The sequence below is a fragment of the Helianthus annuus genome, chromosome 15 (genome assembly GCF_002127325.2).
Source record: "Helianthus annuus cultivar XRQ/B chromosome 15, HanXRQr2.0-SUNRISE, whole genome shotgun sequence".
In the NCBI taxonomy this organism is placed as follows: domain Eukaryota; kingdom Viridiplantae; phylum Streptophyta; class Magnoliopsida; order Asterales; family Asteraceae; genus Helianthus; species Helianthus annuus.
The window spans coordinates 103,246,612-103,262,362 of record NC_035447.2 but is presented as its reverse complement, the minus strand read 5'-3'; the positions used below and the strand labels follow the sequence as shown (position 1 = coordinate 103,262,362).

General features: G+C 38.9%; 1 long non-coding RNA gene and 1 other non-coding gene across 2 annotated transcripts; one reads left to right on the top strand and one right to left on the bottom strand.

Annotated features, from left to right (window-relative positions):
• The first annotated feature begins 11,413 nt into the window (after positions 1-11,413).
• Positions 11,414-11,520, top strand: LOC118487729. Its single transcript, XR_004882672.1, has one exon. It is a non-coding gene; the product is annotated as a small nucleolar RNA R71 (small nucleolar RNA).
• A 2,365-nt stretch (positions 11,521-13,885) lies between these two features.
• On the bottom strand, positions 13,886-15,207 carry LOC110912050. The gene is made up of 2 exons (XR_002577613.2): positions 14,567-15,207; positions 13,886-14,478 (listed from the first exon to the last, which is right to left on the bottom strand). It is a non-coding gene; the product is annotated as an uncharacterized LOC110912050 (long non-coding RNA).
• Positions 15,208-15,751: the final 544 nt, after the last annotated feature.

Sequence of the window (15,751 nt, the reverse complement as noted above, 5' to 3'; positions counted from 1 at the left end):
ATCAAGCAATCGAGCTCCTAGCTCTGATACCACTTGTAGGATCGGTTTTGGCACCGTTCGATTGCGTAACGAACGTTTCACGTGCGGAATCCGTGAACGAACGTGACCGAACACACGATAACGTACTACTAATGTGATTCCATTGCTAAACTTGACGTGTACGGTACAAGAATCACAAATACAATACTTTCTCTCTCTAGAAGTCTTCTCCAAGTCTCCTCTCTAAATCTCTTCTAAAAGTCTCCCCCTTGGATATTGCCGTAGTCAATCTCGTAGTGAAAACTCATAACGACTTGTCTTTCTCTCTCTCTCTAAGACTCGAACAAAGATGTAGTCGACAGACATCTGCACTAACAAGAATTAAATACTTGGTGCACCGAATAAGTGACCTGCTGTGTGTGCTGCTACAAAGTTTGAGCTTAAAGTTTAGAGCTGATATTATGATGCTGCTGGGTCTTAATGCAACCTCAAACTACATGTATACGGCTGTTAAGAGCTTGCCGCATTAGAATATCATCGAATTCTGCAGTAAGAATGTCTGATGCTTTTAAGTGTAACTGTCAGGTTGGATCAAAATTGCAAGTTTTATTTATTTTTTTTTTTTGTAATATGTATGCGTTGGTATTTTGTGTTCTTTTACTTATTTTTTGAGTTGATTTCAAAATTTTCGACAGAACAAGACATACCAAGGCTGGAAGTTTCAGCATATCTTCAACATTTTGGACATGACTTACATCAGGTTACAATTTTTGCATCACCCATGTCTTCAGTTCTGCTAATATTTGATTTAAAGGATTATATTTAGTTCTTAATTGAGGTTTCTGCGAAAAAGGTTGAAACTTTATCCAATAATATTGATTATATTCACTTAAAAATCTTCATCACCAGCACATGTGTTTAATTGATAGGTGTTTAGGGGCTGCGTGGATGGTTAAACAATCTCAAAAGGTAAGCGGTAATGGGCTGTCAAAATTGGACAGCAAGGTCACACATTCGGGTGTGATTTCGAGACCAAATTATGTGGTACAATGCAGCAGCGAGTTAGGATTTTTTGCATTTATTTGAGAGGTGTTTCAGGGCTGAGAACTCTGTATAAACAACCACGGTAAGTGTCAGTAAGGGCTGCCAAAACAGATCATGAACGGGAAGACAACAATGAGTGTTTCGGGGCTGAATTGAGGTGTATGAATCATTGAACCATGGGTCTGTAAGTGAAGTTTGGTGTTCTATCAAGGATAGCAAGATGATATATAGCGGTGGCTTGCGATGGTCGATCAACTAGAGAGATAAAGAGTTTGTTTTGCATAAGATGTATACTTCATCTGAGTTTAATGGGATTGTAGCAGTAGAACTTGGAGCTGGCACAAGTAATCTTGATACATATTTGGCTTTTTATGATTTTATTTGTCATAGATGTTCTACCACATCAAGTGTCTGTATAAGTTATGTGTGGACCCCATGATGCTACTTGCATTCATAGAGGCTAACTAATAAGCTAAAATTGGATAAGAAACTGCAATAACGTAGATGTACAAGATAGTGATTGGATATGCTTATGTTGTTTAAACTTTAAAGGCTAAATATGTAATATTATTTTACCAAATATATAAAACGTTTTTTGGCTATGATTGAATTTGCTTCAGGTAAAAAGAGCTAGCAGTTAATAGAATTAAACCTATAACTTTAGACCATCCCCTTCAGTTCTGCAGTTGTTTGAATCTGAGACGTCAATATTTACATATTTACATGACGATAGTTCATTTATTTCTGAATCTTTACCAGGCTTGGTCGGGATGCTGCTTGCACGCATTGCTAAAACAGTCTTTCTGATGGGTATTCATGCATACACACATAGCATTTCTCCCCCCTCCCCTTTTTTCCGGTAGAGGTGGTAATATGGGTTTTAAAATGCGCTATCACAAGCGCATAATGCGCGATTACATGATGCAATGATGATGCGCTCTAAATCGCATAATGCGCTCCTGATGCGCTCATATGATGCGCACATTTTTCTGAAATCGACCACTATAGAGTAAAATTGTACAATGAGCTTAATAAGTTTGTACAATGAGATGATGAAGTTGTTAAGATAGTTCCTAGGTAGATTACTTGTACCTTTTGCATAAATAGCTTTACTATGATTTATTTCATTGATTATTGATTATATGTGTTCTGCTCAATATATGTTAAGGTCAAAATAGGTTCGGGTCAGTCAAAACGGGTTTTGCTCAAAATAGGTTAATGTCAATATGTGTTCTGCTCAATATACGTTAAGGTCAAAACTGGTTAAAAATGCTTTATTTAAGAAAATATATATCAAATAACCAAAGTTATAAAAAAATAATTAAAAAAATGAAATCTATCCGGGTTCTAAAAATTGCTATAAAATCCTTTGTACAATAACATCTCAATATCTATAAAAAATGAATCAAAACATATTTACCTAAGTGAGAAAAATCATATTTTTTATACGTTTATATTGAAAACTTCTTACATTACAAAGTTCATCTCATTGCCAGTATATATTATATGTTTGTGTTAAGCCACCCGCGAAGCTCGCGGGATCTTAGGCTAGTATAAACATATGATAAAAGAAATGATGGATTCAAATGGGAAGAAATTTTTTGTAAGAATAAAATTGACAAGTGTAGGAAACCCTTGGAATTCGTCGTGGGCGATGGTGTTTTATTGAAAGTCTCACCCTGGAAGGGTGTGATTCGTTTTGGGAAATGAGGCAAACTCAATCCGCGTTATGTTGGGTCGTTCAAGATTCTAGAAAGAATCAGTGCAGTGGCTTATAGATTTGAGTTGTCTGATGAACTCAGTAGCGTACACAACGTTTTTCATGTCTCTAACTTAAAGAAGTGTTTGTCTGATGAAACGCTTATGGTTCCTTTCAAAGAACTCAAATCGATGACAAGTTGCAATTTATCGAGGAACCTGTTGAAATCATGGACCGGGAAGTCAAGGTCCGTAAACACAGTCGAATACCTATCGTGAGAGTTCGTTGGAACTCAAAGCGTGGACCGGAGTTCACGTGGGAACGCGAGGATCAGATGATGCTCAAGTATCCTCATTTATTCAAAACCGATGAACCTAACACTGATACGACTAGTGAATTTCGGGATGAAATTCCCTTTCAACTTGGGGATGATATAGTACCCGAGGAAAATCCACAGTCATCTTAACTTATCCTTTTCAATCTTCTGTGACGGCTTACCAAATTTTGGGACAAAATTTCTTTCAACTTGGGGATGATGTGACAATCCGCAATTTCAGGTTAATACTTTAACCTAACCACGGTTAGTTTAGACATACATTTATAGCATTGCATTTAACTAGGGTTAGTTAAATGAGTCTACTTTGGTAATTCGGGGAATTACCGGAACACACACACAAGTTAATTCTCGAACGTTGGTGACTAATACGAATAATTAATATAAACGGACACGTTGCATGACAAATACGTGAATTATATGTTGTAACTGCAAACTGCAAGATGTTATGTGCTACCGTATAAAAGTTATATAGTTAAGGGTGTTTATGGTTATTAGGGAAACTATAATAAAACACTGCAACCCTAAACACTCCCCATAATCTCAATCATACGACAGTTGCATTCTCTAATCGTTTTGGCTACACAAATCTCACACACAATCATCTACTCTCTGATCTTTCAATCCATCAAGAATAAACACTAGATTGAATCTAAGGTAAGTGTTTCACGTTATATGTTGATATCTTTGTTCTTTTGATTTCATGCAAAACCCTAGACATCCAAACAATCTGTGATCAGTTGATTATGCCTGATGAATGTGTAATTATCGTTAGATTGAATGAATGGGTAATTGCTACTTGATGTTAGTAATGTTATTGACATGTTAGAACTGCTAAACTGTTGTTTTGGTTCGTAAAACATTGTTGATTGTTGAGATTAGGGTTTGATCGTAGAACTGTTACATTGAAAACTGTGATTTTGCGTTGTTAATCTGAGAATGATTGATAGTCCAACTTTGTGAAGTCACGAAGTCTGGATTATTGAAATATGTTCGAATTTATGAATGTACATATGTTCCGAGGTTATTTGTGAATCCGAGTTTATATGGGATTCATGATTAATTCCGAGTTTATGAATGATATAGGGTTGTTCTGAATATAGGTTGTTCGTTCCGAATATGTGATGTGTATCCTAGTTTGTTTATAAATGAAAGGGGATCTGAGTTTGTGTGGCAATATAATGAATCCAAGTTTATTAAATAAAAGAAGAGGATTCCGAGTTTACTATATTGTCCGAGCTTATATATGAGATAATCGGGCTGTCCAAGTTTATTGTTAAGCATTCTGAATTTATATGTTGTTGAACTATCCGATTTATGTATACACTTGATAATTCCGAGTTTATGTACACACTTGATAATTCCGAGTTTATGTATACACATGTTATTTCTGAGTTTAGGTAAAAATATCTATGTGGGTCTGAGTTTATGTATACACATGTTAATTCCGAGTTTACGCCCCGCTTGCGGTATGCACATATAATGTATATATGTGATGCGTGTCGAGTGTGATATGATTTTGTTTATATTTTAAGCCCTTTTAACACTTTAGTCAAGTTTTAAATTTATAAAACATGATTTTCTACTAACACTAAACACACATATGGGCAAGTGCACCCATCGTGAGCGTAGTATAGCGTTGGTAAGATACCGAGGTCGTCCAAGGACACAAGAGCTTTTAGTACCGGTTTATCCTCAACATCTAATCAAATCAAAAGTTTTAGAAAAGGTTTTAAACATGATAAAAAAACTAAAAATGCTAAAAAATAAATAAAAACAGATAGACAAGATGAATCACTTGGATCCAACTCGCCTTTAATGTAACCTTTGATGATTTCCGCACTTTTGCACTTTTTAAGAGATTATCTTAGTTATAGTAGTAGGCCCCTCTTTTGAAGGTGACGTTACCCTCAATCCAGTAGTTTGAGTCAGCAAGGATACAATCCTAAAGGGTCAGAATATTGAAAGATAATTAATTAAGTTATTACTGCGTAATGTGGTAGGCCCCTCTTTTGAAGGTCACATTACCCTTGGCTAAGTGGTTTGAGTCAGCAGGGATACAATCCCAAGTATCCGGGTTAATGTATTAATAGTAGTTTACATATGAGGGGATCAAGCCATTCGCACCCCCGCCATCCAATACCAGTGGGTATTGAAGGAGGTCCTAGTAAGCTTGACCCAGGTCCTTGCAGGATCTATACACTGAACAAGGCAAGAACCTTACAAAACCATTCCCTTAACCCCCGACCAGGTAGCCAACATATCTCTATATAGACCGTAGAGATATGAATGGTGTAAATCTTTTATTTTATATAGACAGTAAAATAACGCCAAGACACCACGGACAAATGAAAAGGAAGTTTCACCTTCAACATAAGAAACTAGTTATTAAAGTCATTAATACAAAACCAAATAAAAAGTGCGAAAAGATTAAAAATCAAAAGTATTGCATTAAATGTTTGTCTTCACCAAGTGATGTACGAGACTTAGGCAAACATGGCCTTTGATTGTCAAGAACTCTTACTATCAATCTTGGATCCCGAGACTACTACACACACTCTAAGGTAGATGATGGATGATGGTGGTGGATGTGGGTGTTGTAGTGGTGGTGGAGTGTGGGTGAAGTGGGAGAGAGGTGGTTTGCCAAGGGATGCCTTTGAAGTGAGCCAAGCACCCCTATTTATAGCCTGCACAGAAGCCCGGACACGGCCAAGGCCCCGTGTCCATCCTTTTTCTCTTTCTTCATTAATTGTAATTGTCTGCATTAGCTCCACACGCCTCCGTGTTCGCTGGGCACGACCCTGTGTGCAGAAGCGTATATGTACTATCAAGATTTACTGGATTCTGCGAATCTTAGCGTTGACCACGGCCCGTGTTGAGCTGGGCACGGCCCCATGCTGGGAATAGAAGCTTCTATAGCTTTGTCTTTTCTGCAGACATCTGGCCACGCCCCTATGTCCGCTGGGCACGGGGCCGTGGTCAGCCTTCTGCTCTCTTGTTTTTGCTTGGGAAGATGCTGTCATGGGGTCGGGCATGCCACGTTTATTCCTTTTCTTTGTATTCTTGTTAGATTTTGCTTCATATTTGTTACTTTTGTTCAATTAAGCTCATTTGGTCCTAAAAATACAAAAGGAAGATGACGCGTGTCAGTGTGTATATAATTTAGGTGTATATTTTAAGCACTTTTTACATTTTTTAGCCAAGTTTTAAATTTATAAACACGATATTCACTAACAGTAAACACACATATGAGCAAGTGCACCCATCGTGGACGTAGTATAGTGTTGGTAAGATACCGAGGTCGTCCAAGGACACAAGAGCTTTTAGTACCGGTTTATCCTCAACGTCTAATCAAATCAAAATGTTAGGAAAAAGGTTTTTAAACTAGAAAAATAAAACTAACTAAATGCTGAAAATAAAATAAAAGTAAAAACAGATAGACAAGATGAATCACTTGGATCCGACTCGTGTGTAGTGTAACCTTTGATTATTTTCGCACTTTTGCACTTGTTTAAGAGATTATCTTAGTTATTGTAGTAGACCCCTCTTTTGAAGGCGACGTTACCCTTAACCCAGTAGTTTGAGTCAGCAAGGATACAATCCTAAAGGGTCGGATTATTGAAAGATAATTAATTAAGTTATTAATGCATAATGTGGTAGGCCCCTCTTTTGAAGGCGACGTTACCCTCGGCTAAGTAGTCGGAGTCAGCAAGGATACAGTCCTAAGTAGTCGGGTTAAAGTTTTAATAGTAGTTTAACTTATGAGGGGATCAAAGAGTTTGGACCCCCGCCATCTAATACCGTTGGGTATTGAAGGAGGTCCTACTAAATTTGACCCAGGTCCTTTGCAGGATCTATACACTGAACAATGGCAAGACTCTTACCAAACCATTCGTTTAACCCCTGACCAGGTAGCCAACATACCTCCATATAGACCGTGGAGATATGAATGGTGAAAATCTTTTATTTTATATAGACAGTAAAATAATGCCAAGACACCACAGACAAACGATAAGGAAGAATCACCTTCAACATAAGAAACTAGTAATTAAAGTCATTAATACAAAACCAATTAAAAAGTGCAAAAGATTAAAAATAAAAATTATTACACTAAACACTTGTCTTCACCAAGTGATGTAAGAGACTTAGGCAAACATGGCCTTTGATTGTCAAGAACTCTTACGGTCAATCTTGGATCTCGAGACGACTCACACACTCTGTGATGGACAATGGATGATGGTGGTGGATGATGGTGTTGTGATGGTGGTGGGTGGTGGGTGAAGTGTGAGAGAGGTGGTGTGCCAAGGGATGAGTTGCAAGAGCTCCAAGCACTCCTATTTATAGGCTGAACAGAAGCTCGGGCACGGCCCCGTGTCCACTGGGCACGGCCCCGTGTCCATCCTCATCTCTTTCTTTATTAAATGCAGTTTGTCTGCATTAGTTGACCACGCCCCCGTGACCGCTGAGCACGACCCCGTGTGCAGAAGCATATCTGTACTATCAAGATTTGCCTGGATTCCGCAAATCTTATAGTTGACCACGACCCCGTGTCCGCTGAGCACGGCCCCGTGGTGGGCGATGGAAGCTTCTACCACGTTGTCTTTTCTGCTGACACTTGGGCACGCCCCCGTGCTCAGTGAGCACGGGGCGTGTTCAGTCTTCTGTCTTATTGTTTTGCTTGGGAAGATGCTGTCGGGAGGTCGGGCATGCCACGTTTGTTCCTTTTCTTGTATTTATGTTAGATTTAGCTGCCTTTTTGCTTTTTTTTTTTTGTCTATTTGAGCTCATTTAATCCTGAAAATACAAAAGGAAGACAAAAGCACACTTTTTCCAACATTAGTACTAAAAAAGGGTTAGTTTTATGCCACAATTGATGTAATTTATATGTTGCATTTTGTGCACATCAAATACCCCCACACTTGAATCTTTGCTTGTCCTCAAGCAAAACTCTTTATGATGTGGCTTTTTCACTCCCAAATGGAATGGGTAGAAGAGAAGGTTTTTGGGCTTGTCATAGAGTGTCGGGATTTCCAAGATTCTTTATTTAAGTTTTATTTTTATTTATTTACAATCCTATTCGTCAGGATTTATTAAAAACATTTCATAAGATAAATTACTTATTAGGGCATAATATGCCTTTTTAAAATTCTATTTATATACAAGTTCACATACCTCACGGGGGATCACTCAACACTCGGTCGAAGGTGTATTTTTAGTGAATCACTCGAGAGCGGCATGGAACTTACTTCTACCATAAGCTTGCCAAGCAATCAATCCTCCTCCTTTTTAACAATATACCTTTGTAAATATCAAGGGGACTTTTTGGGTGAAAGGTTAGGCTTGGGCTAAAGGTGAGTGGTTAGGTTAGTGGTTAGTGAAAGGGCGAAAAGCGTAAAAAGCGTCGGTTTTTGAAAGACTTTTTATTTTTCACAATTTTATTTTATTTTGATGAACCATTTATTTCAAACAAAGTTATTTTTGATGAACTTGTTTGTTTATTTGGTTTCATCATCAAAATATTTTTTTTTGAGTCATAAGAAAAACCGAGCTTTGTTACTAAAAGAAAGGGTTAAAATAAAAAAGGTTTTGGTGGGTAAAAAGGGTGTTTGTTTTTGGGTTAAGAAATGAAAAGGTTTAGGCTCAAAGGGGTTAACTAGGGGGATTTTGGGTAGGTGGTAAAAAAAATGAAAAAAATAATGGTGTAGAAAAAAAAAGGGTTAGTCCTAATGCCTCCATCATTTACTTACTTGGGTTTAAGTTGGTAAGGACCGGGAATGTATTGTCGTGGTAAGTTCTAGAGTCGTAAGAACCAAGCGGCTATTCACACAAGAAACGAAAAATGAGCATTTAGTGTAAAGATATGTATTTGTATGCTCAATAAAGGCTCAAAACTCACTTTTGTGGGAATGAGTTTTTATGTGATCAAGTATATATAATCAAATTTTAACTAAGCTTGTCATGTCGTTTCATAATTTTCTTATATTGGTTCTCTTTATCACAACATCATCGGTTGTAAATTTGTAAAAGTATAACCTTGTTAGAACTTGAAATTCCCAACTTAAACCTAGACAAGTAAAAAGAAAATGAAAATTTTTGAAAAAATTTGGGGTGATTAGCGGTTCCAATAGAGTTTTGTGTAAGGCTTGTTAATTAGGACTTGCAAGATTCAAAGTTTTAGCAACCCCCCCCCCACACACACACACTTAAATTACACATTGTCCTCAATGTGTCCCAAAAATAAGTTTTTAGGTTGATTGAATGTGTAAAAGGGTGTTAAAAGCAAAACTTTATGTTACTGGTACTCTGGACACGGCCCCATGGTGACCGGGCACGGCCCCGTGTTCAAGTGCCAGTAACAGAAGTTTGTAAAAAGAAACAGAAGCCTGGACACGGGGGCGTGTTCAGTGAACACGACCCGTGTCCAATTACCTGAACTGGGCGTTTTCTGCAAATTGTGCAGCACGGGGCCGTGTCGGGTGGACACGGGCCGTGCCGAACTTGCTGTAATGAAGAAATTTTTTCGGATGGCCCTGTTTTCGTGCATGGGGTGCTGGTGCAAGTTTCCCTTGTTATCCTTCACCATCCAGAGTGTGTTTTATTCCTGAAAATTAAAATTAAACTAAAAATTAATCTAAGCTAAACTAAGGATAGTTCCACGGAATGCCTCCATGGTGCGCCACGTTTATAAGGGTCCTTGGCTAGACCCAAAGTCAGGTCACATGTTAACCGAGCGGGATGTTTTGCATCCCATGTTGCACCGTCAGAGAGCATCATCCAAACTCGAATCAATGACCTTCATGTAGTTGACCGGGTCATCGTCCTCTACTCTCTTCCCAACCCCAAACTTCACTTCCTTATCCCCAAACTTCAAAGTAAGTGTTCCGTCATTCATGGCTACCACTGCTTGTGCAGTGGCTAGAAATGGTCTCCCTAGTATGAGGGGAACTTCGGTGTCCTCTTCCATATCTAGTATGACAAAGTCGGCTGGGTAGACGAAATTTTTGACTTTGACCAATAGGTTTTCAGCGACACCTTGCGGGTATTTGACGGATCTATCGGCAAGTTGTATACTCATCTTGGTCGGGCTTGTTTTTCCTAGGTCGAGTCGTTTGAACATTGATGCAGGCACGAGGTTAATGCTAGCCCCAAGGTCGGCTAGTGCATTACGAACGAGGGATTCCCCGATCGAGCAAGGAATCATGAAGCTTCCAGGATCAATCTTCTTTTGTGGGAGTTTGTTGAGTACAAGGGCGGAGCATTCTTCGCCTAAGTTTACTAATTGCAATGATTCAATTTTCCTTTTATGAGTGAGGAAGTCCCTCATGAATTTTGAGTATTTAGGCATTTGAGTTAAGACTTCGATAAATGGAATATTAACATGCAATTGTTTTAGTAAATTTTTGAATTTTGCGAATTGCTCATTGGTCTTTTGGCGAATTAACCTACCGCGGTATGGAACCGGAAAAGCCTTGGTAGGCTCTTGAATTAGAGGGGAAGCCTTCTCTTGTTGGGGCGGTGTTGTGCTTCCCTCAGTTGGCGGTGGTGGAGCTTCTTCGGAACCTACGGTACGATTTCTCAATGTTATGAGATGGACTTGTGCTTTTGGGTTTGTTTCGGTATTACTTTGTAACGCGCCTTGTGGTCTCTCAGAGAAATTTTGAGCTAATTGATTTATTTGTTTTTCAATGTTATGTATACTAGCTTGTTGATTTCTAAAATTCGATTCCAATTGTTGAAATCGATCCGAGTTTTTCTTTTCAGTATCGGAGATGAGGCGAGATATAGTATCTTCAAGCCTTTCTCGTCCACCTTGTTGTTGAGGGAAATTTTGTGACTTGTTTCTTGGTTGTTGAAAGTTTGTTCGTTGGCTTAGGTTTTGTTGGTTACTACTATTGTCGGGTTCTCTCCACCCAAGGTCAGGGTGGTTACGCCATCCTTGGTTGTAGGTACCCATTAGAGGACCCGATGGCCTAGGTCTGTTATCAATGTAGTTTACCGACTCTGGTTGATCATCAGTTTCTTTCATACAAGTCCAACTTTCATGTGGCCCACCACACCCTTCACAAGCCATAACCGAGACCGTTTTTGTCATTTCAAACTTTTTGATTTTTGAAGAAAGGGCCTCGATTTGGGCTTGTAAAGAAGTGCTTTCATCAACCTTATGGGCGCTCGGGGCAATAGATTTATTGCCTCGGGGAGTGTGCCACTGAAAATTGGTTTGAGCAGTTTCCTCAATTTGATTGTATATTTCATGTGGGCGGCGATTACCTAAAAGTCCCCCGGAGCTAGAGTCAAGTGTTTGTCTTGTGTGTGGCAACAACCCATTGTAGAAAGTGGATACTTGTTGCCATACCGCAAGACCGTGATGAGGACACTTTCGCAATAGCTCCTTGAACCTTTCCCAAGTTTCATACAAGGACTCCCCATCCTCTTGTGAATATGTATTAATTTCAGTCATTAATTTAGCCGTTTTAGCGGGAGGGAAATACTTATATAGAAACTTTTGGGCTAGTTCATCCCAGGTGTTTACCGAGCCAACTGGGAGGGCATTGAGCCAAGCCTTTGCTCGGTCTTTTAGTGAAAAGGGAAACATCCGAAGGCGGATGGCGTCGTTTGATGCTCCATTGATCCGGAAGATATCACATATTTCTAAGAAATTAGTAACATGTAGATGGGGATCCTCGTCCGCAAGCCCATGGAAGGTTGCGGAGTTCTGAAGCATCTGTATCAAATATGGCCGAAGATCGAAGTTGTTAGCTTCGACATTCGGGGCATTGATAGCGGCGCCGAGATTACCCACGGTGGGTCGTAGGTAATCCATGAGGGTGTCACACCCCGAAATTATCAGAGCATTGGCGTGACTGGACTGGTATCTTCATTGCACAGCGGAAGCAAACAATCTAAGTCTTTTAGAAAATGAACGCCACTAAGTACTCGACTCTTCATGGTCCTCCTATTCCAACCGTGCCTTGTCTTAGAAATGCAACCTGAGAAAGAAACATGCGAAAAATCAACAAAAAGTTGAGCGAGTTCATAGTTTGTTTGTAAAAGATTTGAAATGAATCTTTTTGAATAACCGGTTTTTGAAGTTTTGTTGAGAAAATGTATTTAAAATCATTTTCTTATCGAGTTACATTGAAACTCTGAATGAAAACATAGTTTGTGTCTCGTATAAATCAAGTTTTCATGTATAATTCAAGTATTCATGTGTACACCAAGTACTTTATGCATAATTCTAATCTTCTTGAGTACCCCGCGTACTTCAAGTATAATTCTAATTTTCTTGAGTACCCCACGTACTTCAAGTATAATTCTAATTTTCTTGAGTACCCCACGTACTTCAAGTATAATTCAAGTTTTAGTATGGTATGAATTTCATGTAATTAAAGTATTCTTGTAAATTTCAGGATTGTTAATGGGTTGCAAGGCCATTAACATGTGACACGACATAGGAAGTCACAAAACCTAAGGCATTTAATTGGTATATTCTGAGACACAAAAGCACTACTCGATTCTCGCCCTCACCGAGAGTGTGGCTGCCAGGCACCCGTTAGATCTAACCTTTTGTTCTGCGGTCTAGGTATATTGTTGATTAATGGTGCTTCTGTACCCTATTCGTGACACTATTTCTCATAACGCATCCTACTTGGTTCTCGTTCTCACCAAGTGCGTTTCTTGTTATCATTTCTCATAACGCATCCTACTTGGTTCTCGTCCTCACCAAGTGCGTTTCTTGTTATCATTTCTTATAACGCATCCTACTTGGTTCTCGTCCTCACCAAGTGCGTATCTTATATCTTTATATTTTCATACCATAACTCATGTATTTTTAAACTCTTGTATTTGTATTTTCAGAAAAATACGCTTGTTTGGAAAACCGGTATAAATCATAAGCTTTTCGTAAACCATTTGTGTTTTTTTTTTTTTTGTAACATGGTTTAGAAATATATACTTCTTGTATGCTTTGCAAAAAGTGCATGTCTTTCCACCCCGAAAACATTTAGAAAATGTAAAACCGTAAAAAGGTTGGGTTATAAACTCACCTGAATATTCATGTGCAAAGTTAGCTGAATACGACTTCGCGATGTCGTTTGCAAGACGAGGCTTGCTAGCGTGTATTCTACAATATTCCTAACATGGAATATCTAATAAGTTTCTAAGCAAAAACGGTAACTACGTGTTACCGAGCTCTACCGAATCATTAACTGAACGATTTGACGTAAGTTGTTAACTTAATGGAAATGATTAAGTTATATTCGTTTAGCTTCATTTTGTGAAGTCGTACGTTGATATATAGGAATATTCGTATGAAAGTAATATATAATGGACTTGTATTATATATCGCGTTTTGAAAATTATCAATATATATGCATATGCCGTTAAGGCGTTTGACATAAATATAAAAGAGTTATACTCATTCTACAAAAGAATCCTCGAGTTGTATTTGAAAATAAATATATAACTATATTTATTTTTATAAAAGAACTCGTTTTGTTTGTCGTACGATATCTGAAATAAATATAAAAATTATATTTATTTTTTAAGGCGAAATCGTGTCGCGTGATATTTGAAATAAATATATATAATATATTTATTTATAAAGGATTCGAGTTTATTTGAAATAAATATAATAATAACTATATTTATTTTTGTTGTCAAAATAATTTCCGTATCGTTGTTCTCGTAAGTTGTAAGTGTCGTCGAAATAACATGCATTAGTATAAAGTCGTTTGAATCCGATTTGTTTTCGTTATATAATAAGACGCGTCTTGTTTTTACGGATTTTCTTGAAAAACGGGCAGAGTTTCCTCTGTTTTTGGACGTCCCCGACAACTAAAGTGTCGTTATAATTTCGAAATTCAATCAACAACAATTCAACGTAACGTAACGACAATGTATATGTAGTTTTCGTCAAAATGTCATAAATAAATTACTAATCGAACCGGTTCGAGCTCGTTAGTCACGAAATAATTAAATTAATTAACGTAAATAATGTTCGCGTGCTAAATTCTTTACCGAGTCTTCACGCCGAAAAGTCGAAGCGCCTGACTGAGTTGACCGGGTCAACTGATGTTGACTGGGTCAACTGAGTTGACCGAGTCAGCTTCTTGTTGACTGAGTTGACTCGGTTTGACCGAGTCAACCCGAACCGCTTCCTTTCTGACCCGAGCCGACTAACTCGAACCGACCCGAACGACATCTGACCCGAACCTGTTGTACTGAGCCGAAACTAATCGTGTACCGCACCCGAGCTAACCCCGAACCATGCTTAAAATAGCTTGAAATAAAATAACCATCTCTGAACTTGAACCAAAGCTGAAACTCAAACTGGACAACACCAACTCAGCTGCCGTAAACGGCGTGGTTCCGGTGGCCTCGCCGCCGTCGGACCACCACCGTCATCAATATCATCTGAGGTCGTCTTAAGCATCGGAAAAACAAAATCAATTCTCTGTCGATCAACGCATTACACATGAGAAATTTCAAATGAAAGCGAGTAGGAGGGTTACCGGTGACTTTCGTCGGAATAAAATGACACCACCGCCGCCTTCTCCACTGCCGCCGCCGTCAGCGGCGGCGCTGCTCCGCCTCATCTCTCTCACTCTCTTTTTCCCTGCTCTCTGCCTGATTGATGTCATCGGAAGCTCATCGGAGGGGGGGGGGCTGTGTGATGTCGTCATCTCCTAGAGAAACCATCGCCGCCAGTGGTCTCACCCAAGAAGAAGAGGGTGGGTGGGGTGTTTCTCGCCTGCCAAAACGAACCGCCGGCTCCACCATTTCACCGACCGCCGGTCACTGAGGAGAGGTGAAAGGAATTCGAGAGGGAGAGTGGGACTGCTTGTGTGCACGAGAGTGTTTTGATGAACTAATTTTGTGAAAAGGTTGGGAAGATGAGGGTTTTTAAGGTCTGTGTTTTTTGTTAGCTTAGGGTTTTCTTTCAATGATGCAGAGGAGAGATGAGAACTGTGGTTGTGTGCGTGAAATGAGAGAAAGGATATGAGGGTTTTATCCTCATTCGTGTGTGTATTGACCAATGTCGTTTCCCTTTGTTCTGTGTATATAGATCTCATGAAGATCTTGTTGAGATATGATAAGGATTTTGTAGATTTGAAAAGATTTTGCATAGATTTTTAGAGATTTAGTGAGATTTTGTATAGATCTTCAAGGAATAGATTTAGTATTTTATGTGCAGGTTTAGATTTGTGGGTTTTGAGCTTAGGCCCAGGGCCCACAAGCCCATCTCATGTGTAAGTGGCCCGTAATTCCTACGAGACCCGATATCGCAATCCAAACTTCATATGCATAAAAATATTCGTGTAACGTCCATAATTATCGGTGTCGTCAGTACTTTGTACGGTATTGGTCCGTTGTCGCGTAATATTCAGCAGATTTTCCGTAAATCACCACACGCGCACTGTATAGCTGAACAAACGTTCCTGGGCACTCCAAGGGCCTAATTAAGTTAGTTAGTGTCGTAAACACTATTTATTATTACATTAATCACTTGTTAATCACGTAATTAAGGGCGTAAATTACCGGTTGTCACATTCTCTCCCTGTTAATAAAATTTCGTCCTCGAAATTTAGACTACGTCAACTCCTTAGAGTTACATTATGCGTAGGAAATACGAATAGTACCAGAGTGAACGATCATGAAATCGAATCAAGACTTATTTGAATGATGTGAATTCAAGG